Raw genomic sequence first — 7,471 nt, 5'->3', positions numbered from 1 at the left:
ATCAAATATTATCTCTTTGGCCTTCAAGAGATAATATTAGGAGAAAAATGTAAGAAATCTCCAAAGTAAGAAAGCTAAAAATAACTGGCTTCACTCTTGTAGCCTCCCATGGCAGTCAGACCACAGGCCTTGCTTCAAGCAACATAATTGCTATAAAGCACAAGAACCTTTAATTGCTCCCCTCAGGTACTAGACATCTATAACCATCAAATTTCCCTTTTCTATGAAAATAAAATCCTGGGCATTTTCTGCCTTCTAGAGAAATGACCAATTTCAAGGTTTAAATGTATTTTCCATTGACCTTTCTGAAGCACCAATTGACGGGCCCCTGTCTCTGCTTTTCTCGTGCTCAATTTGGTGTTCCAGGTTTTACCAAACAATGTGCTTGCCTGAGTTGTTCCATGAAGTGAACAAACTGTGACTACATTCAAATAGTAGTTTGTGTGTTGCTTACATTAGCACAAAATGAAGCTTAGATCAACAAATTATAATCCTACAAAATAGTTGAAGTAATCTTTGTTGTACATAATATAAAATGTGTAAGAATTTGTCACAGTTAATATAAATGGCTCAAAAGACAGGGTAACTACAAGGCATGAACACAATCACTTATTTTCATTAGCTGTCTCACAGAATAAAACAGCCCTCAATATATGACCTACTTTCATTTCTTTTTGATATCATGCTCATAAGTAACTTTATTATTGTGAAGCTTTCCCAGGTCTATTAAGAGAGGAAACATTGATTTATATATCCTCCTCTAGTGGGTTTTATTAGCAAGGGGCAGTTCTTAAGGGCTTGAGCTCTTTTGAGGACCCTGAAACAACTGCATTTCTGGACAAATGATTCTGAGAAACACTAGGGTTTCTGGCGACAGCACCAAGTGGCTTTGTCAGAGCAACAACAGGTCCCCCATAGTATTACTCTCTTTGCAAGTGTAGTAGTATTATTATTTCTTCCCTTACTTTACAACATACCTGGACTGTCAAATCTGATATAACAATATTATATTATTCCCTATTGCTTTCAACAAAGATGTAACAAGACAAAATCTAAAGGAATTGTTGACTTTGAGATCAAAATATGGATTGTGCATATAAACACTTCATTTGAAAAAGAAAAATACAAAAATCTCTCAAACCACTAAGATTATTTGGAAAATTTTTGCATTTTTCTTAAATCGATGTGAAATTCTCATACAACAGTGTGCACAGATTTTAAGAGTACAGCTCAATAAGTTTTATGTGCACTCTTGCAGAGACCTGCCAATAAATTATCCTTGTGACTAAGATGAGGGAGAGCCAACTTGCTAGAAGACTATTGGATGAAGGTGTTCTAAGAAGTTGAGTGATTGTAATTACAAGTACTCTGGAGCCTGGTTTAAGGGATTACTCAGTGAACATTTGAGTGAGGGTCATGAACCTTCCTAGCATTTTAGATTCAGAATTTTACACATAAATGTCTTCTTTGAAAAGGGGCCCCTTAGGGAGTATTTAGATCTTTTTCCCAGGTGAATAAAGCTCTAAATTGAAAGGCTAAGCAATTATCTCTGCAGAACATCAGTTCCTACTTCTTACTTCTTTATTCAGGCATACAGTTTGTGGTGTTCTGATTCTCACTCTGGTGTCTACAGGTGCATGTGGTGTTCAGAAAGTAATAACTAAAGAAACCTTGTGAGAGACATCTGATTGACGCTCATCACCTTGTAATCCGACTCAGAAGGGACGTCTGCTCCACAGAACAATCGGTAGGTTGCCGATAACATTCCACTGAGGAGGCAATCTAAGATGATTTCTGGTGCATGCATGCAGCAACCTGGATAAAGATAGCACTGATAATAACACCTAGAGAACCACAGAACGGAGAACCAACAACAATGTGTCAGCTGACCCCTACACAGTCAGTTTCATTGCTGTTTCTGTTTCAGTTGCGAAAACCTAATGCTTTCCATTTCCAGCCCAACTGTGCCCCTTTAATTCCTTAGCACTCTTTTTTTAAATTAAAATTTTCAACTTTCTTGAGGTATAATTACATGAAGAGCCGTAGCTATTTAAAATGTGCCATTTAATGTGATTTGCCAGATGTGTACACCTGCGCTCCCTGCCTCCCACAGCCATCCGCCCCCCCACCCCAATCACTGATGAAGAATAATTTCATTGTTACCACTTCCAGATGTCCAAGCTTGTCCTGCTTGCTGCACAGGCCAGTAAGTCAGGAGATGAGTTGTTGGGTCAAGGAATAGCGACTGGTTAGTTGTTGCACACTTCCTGGTGTCAGAATCCTTTGCTCTTGCAGCTGTCCAGGTAGGTCAGGTCATGATGTTTCTCTATACCTCCAACAAGACAAATGTTATTCTCTGTTCTGAAACTTTTTAATCTCTATATGAATGGAAAAGTGTTACACCTGTAAAGGTCAGAGCCTTGAGAATGGGTTCTCCTGTATATTTCAAGCTATAGGCAACATTTTTAACTTGTAGAAAAAGCAATAAGATATAAAGGTTAAAGTAAAAGAAACAGATCTAATATGGAGTCAGATTTGTTCTTCCCTGTTACATCATCACTCACGAAATTTCCTAGAACTCCATGAGAGTCTACATTTCTGTGAGTAGCAGTCTTTATTGTTTTGTCAAGTTTCAATATCAGGATATGTTGGCTTCTTAAAATGAGTTCAGCAGTGTTCCTTTCTCCTTTATTTTTTGAAAGAGTCTGTACGTGATTGGTGTTGTTTTTGTTGTTTTTCTTGACTGACAGAATGTACTACTGATATCACTGGAGCATAACATTTTCTTTATGGGGAGGTTTGAAGTAACAAATTCACTCTCTTTAATCGATATAGGGCTCTTCGAATTTGTTTCATCTCATGTTAATGTTGGTAAGCTGGGTTTTTCAGGCAATTTGGTTGTTTCACCAAAGTTTGAAAAGTGTTGGCATAACATTTTTCATAATATTCTTTATTACCCTATTCATGAAGGGTCTTTGGTGATAACTCTCTTACTCCTAATATAGTGATTTGTGCTCTTTTCCTTTCTTGATCAGTGCATCTAGGGATTTATACATTTTGCTGCTCTTTTAAAAGAATCAGCTTTTTGCTTAAATTTTCTTTATTATTCTCCTTTCCTTATTTTGTGGATTTCTGCTCTTATCTTTACATTATCTTTCTTCAAATTACTTTGTTATATCACTAATTGGGTTCTTTTAAGGTGCTTTTTACTTTTTTTAAAATTTTTATTATTTTTATTTTTGGGCCACACTGCACAGCATGTGGGATCTTAGTTCCCCGACCAGGAATCGAACTTGCCTCCCCTGTAAGGGAAGCGTGGAGTCCTAACCACTGGACCACCAAGGAAGTCCCTTCAAATACTTTGTATTTATTTTGTTGTTTTTTCTCTAGCTGCTTAAAATATAACCTTATGTCATTGATTTTGGGTTTCTCTTCTTTTCAAATATAAATTTGTGTTATAAATTTCTCTGAAGTGCTGCTTTTGCTGCATCCTCAAAATTTTGATATGTTTTATTTTCACTGTTACTTAGTTCAAATTATTTTATAATTTTCCGTGTTGTATTTTGTCTTTAATTCATGGATTATATACAAATTTGTTCAGAAATATTTGTTATTTTGATGTATATTTTATTGTTATTGATATTTTATTTGATTCAGTGGTTGTCAGAAAATATTCTCCATACAGACTTCAATTTCAATCAGTAAGACTTTTTTATGGCCTAGCACATAGTCCATCCGCCTTATTTCTGGGCATCTTCTTCTCCATCCTGATCCCAGGTAGTGGTAACATGGCAACCCCTAAGCAAGAATCCCTGTGTAGTGCACTTAGGGAGATTGCAACCTAGTACAGATGTTTTCAGTCCCACCAAAGATTTCTCTTCTGCAATGGTGGCCTAGAAGCAGAGAACCTCAAGACATTGGGGAAATTCAAGGCATGGTGGGACTAGGCATCCTCAGGCCACATCAGGGTCCTCTCCAGTGTCCAGTGTTACAGCTCATGACCTCAGTGAAAACCAAATATTGAGGAATCGAGTGGAGTGACTGAGATTGAATTTCCTGACAGTACAGGCTCATCAATGAAAGATGAAGGCTGAAAATCTGAGATAAGGTGAACTTTTAAAAGGATGAAATTCCTATTTCTTGCACATACCCAAGCATATAGATTGAGATTCCTACCTACTCTGTCATTTGAAAAATTCAAAGAAATAATGTACGTATATTTTTTGGTCTCTAGTGAGTGTCCAGTAAATATGATCCTTCTATGCTTCTGAAATAGATTGAATTTACTTATAGATGAAAGAATCCACTGCCAGTATTTCTGATTTAAGGTGTATGGAAATGTCCTCGTGCCTCAAAGTAATTTGCTTACATTTTGGGATATCCTGTGCAATGAGCTAAATTATAGGTGCTCCTTAAAGATTATTATTGCAAATCTAACAAAAAGTCTTTCACACTTTAATGACATTTAATTTAGTCATACCGTCTTCTGTCAATAATGTGTTGAATTATCCTTCTTTTGATGAAGTGATAAGGTGGAATATGGAGTAATTTTGAAGCAAAGAAACTTGAGTATGGATACTTCAATAAGATTTTGGATAGTCGGACAAAGACAAAGGGAACAGGAAAATAGCAAGGGTCCACTGATGAATGGAAGGGGCGAAAAGAGAAAGAAGGAGGGAAATATGGAGTAAATTGGGATAACACAAAATTACTGTTCTCCTAATTTTGCTGAAGGCTAATACTGCTGACTGCCAAATCTAAGTCGTAACAAAACTGAAATTCTCCTCCAGACCCTACACTGCCTCTTATCTACACCAAAATAATCAGTATAGGAACATGGACATGAAATGTAAAATGAAATTATCCTGAATATTTTTTTAAAAAGACATGAGAAGGACACAGGGATAAATAAGAGGACAGTAGCTGTGATAAAGCCCAGAGTCACCTCTGCTGCATTTTACAGCACCCTCTAGTGCCTGGGAAGTACTGGATGATTTTATCCTCACTTGTGCTTTGTCAACTGTAAATGCATAGTTGAGATGTACTTGCTCTTCATCATGTTTCTGAGTAATGATTCAAAACTCAATTCTTAGTCAAAATACTTGAAGCCTGTTGTGAAAAGTTCATGTGCTATGGAAAATCGTTGCTTCTCCATAGATAGTTGGAAATGACAGTTGTTTCCCCATTGTTACTTTCTTCTTTAGAAAGTGTAGGTTGAAATTTGACCCAAAAAAAGGAAAGGAAAGAAAAGAAATAAGAGAAAAAATTATTTAAAAGATTAATATACATTTCTACATGCACTGCCGGATTCAGAGATCATTCTTCAACTATTTACTCCTCCGTAAGTGTATAGCAAAAACCTTGAGTTTAAAAATTAATGAGAATAAACAACAAAAGTAGATTTAACAAAAGTTCCTCAGTCTATGCTTGTTTGCCAAAAAAAACTACTAAACTGCTCAACAAAATTACACCTCTTGTTGTAAAGAAGAGGTTTAAGGAAACAAGTGCTGGAAATTTTACTTTGCCTATGTGTTCTTTAAGCTTTGCTTTTGCAAAGTTTCCCAGAAGAAAAAGCAATAGATATGCATTCAACCTGGTATTCTTAAGGTACCATAACACCTCATCAAATTATCCCTGATGTCTAGGAAATGTTAGAGACTAAAAACAAAAAGAGACCAATAAATGACATGTACCTGATGATGAGGGTTGGAAAATAGTTCAAATTAGAAGTTAAACTGTAAAAGTCCAATGAGATGTATTGGAGTTTAAAACTCCACTGGTTTAGTGCAGTGTGTACTTCAGCCCTTCGAGCTCATTTCATTACTAATGGTGAAAAGAGAGATTTAAAATGCCACATTAACAAAGCTCCGTATTTTAGAGATGATATATCTTCCTAATTAAAGTGTCGTGTGTGTGTGTGTGTGCGTGTGCGTGTGTGTGCGTGTGCGTGTGTGTGTGTGTGCGTGTGCGTGTGTGTGTGTGTGTGTGTGTGTGTGTGTGTATGCAGATATCCATTCACTTATGCTTCCTGGTGAATCACAGCAGCTCCTTAAAAGCCTCAGTGTTTTCTAATTAATAAAACAAAGAGCAATTAAACAGAGAAACACAAATCAGTAAAAACGGTTTCTTCCTGGCATGCATCACTACCTGACAGTAAATTTTGTACCCATTTGTTTGGTCAGTTGTAGTTTGTCAGCCTCACTAGAATTAAGTGTCATGAGGGGAGCTTTTGCTCTGCTGTGAGCTGTCACTCTAGTACCTGAAACATTGTCAGTCATACAGTAGATGTTCAGAAACTTACAAATAAATGAAAGTATATTTTTAATAAAAGAAAGGAAAGAAATCTAAGTAGTTATTATAGTTCTTGTTTCTGCTACTGGTAAAGAGAAGATAATTGGTATTCATAACTTCACGCCTCCACTACCAAATCCATGTTCCCTTGACTTGAGCCTGCATCTCAGTTGGTTAAAGATCTTTACCGTGTGGAGTGACCCAGGTTTTTTATTCTTGAAGAGTCTGAGTCTGTAGTGGTCCTGCTACGGGGTTGCTGGGCTTCTATTAAATTTTGCCACAAGGGCTTCCCTGGTGGCACAGTGGTTAAGAATCCGCCTGCCAATACAGGGGACACGGGTTCAATCCCTGGTCCGGGAAGGTCCCACATGCCGCAGAGCAACAAAGCCCGTGCACCACAACTACTGAGCCTGCACTCTAGAGCCCACGAGCCAGAACTACTGAAGCCTGCATGCCACAACTACTGAAGCCCGCATGCCTAGAGCCGGCGCTCCACAACAAGAGAAGCCACCGCAATGAGAAGCCCACGCACCACAACGAAGAGGAGCCCCTGCTCGCCATAACTAGAGAAAGCCCGCACGCAGCAACAAAGACCCAACGCTGCCAAAAATAAATAAATAAATTTATTTTTTTAAAAATTTTACCACTGGATATAGAAATATCAGGAAGAATTCTAGATGATAACCTCATTCTTTTCACAGTGCCCATTGTATAGTGGCAATTTCCCCTTGATAATCAGAGCTAATAGTCCCTGTCAATACAGTAATCACTTTCTGTACCTATTGGTTCAGTGGCATAAGGAGTTAAAATGGCCAGGTAGCAGTCTCAATCGCCAATCCAATGCAAGTATTGTATACCCCCAGTGGAAGCATTTTTTTTTTCTTGGAACTGAGCCCAAATTTATAGGATAAAAAGCAAAAAACTGTTATGAGGTGGTCAAGATATAATAGAGAGACATGTCACTTCTACATCTAACCTTTGGTTTCTGGACCCATGAGCTCAGCATATGCTTTTAACAAGAACTCATGAGTTCAGTGTGTGCTCTTTTTTTTTTTTTTCATTTATTTTTGGCTGTGTCGGGTCCTAGCTGCAGCACGCAGGATCTTCGTTGAGGCATGCCGGATCTTTTGTTGCAGCACGCGGACTCTTCGTTGTAGTGCACGGGCTTCTCTCTAGTTGC

Source organism: Aethalodelphis obliquidens, unplaced genomic scaffold (genome assembly GCF_003676395.1).
Source record: "Aethalodelphis obliquidens isolate GAN/ISIS:26980383/991018 unplaced genomic scaffold, ASM367639v1 scaffold73, whole genome shotgun sequence".
Classification (NCBI taxonomy): domain Eukaryota; kingdom Metazoa; phylum Chordata; class Mammalia; order Artiodactyla; family Delphinidae; genus Aethalodelphis; species Aethalodelphis obliquidens.
This window is presented reverse-complemented; position numbering follows the sequence as displayed.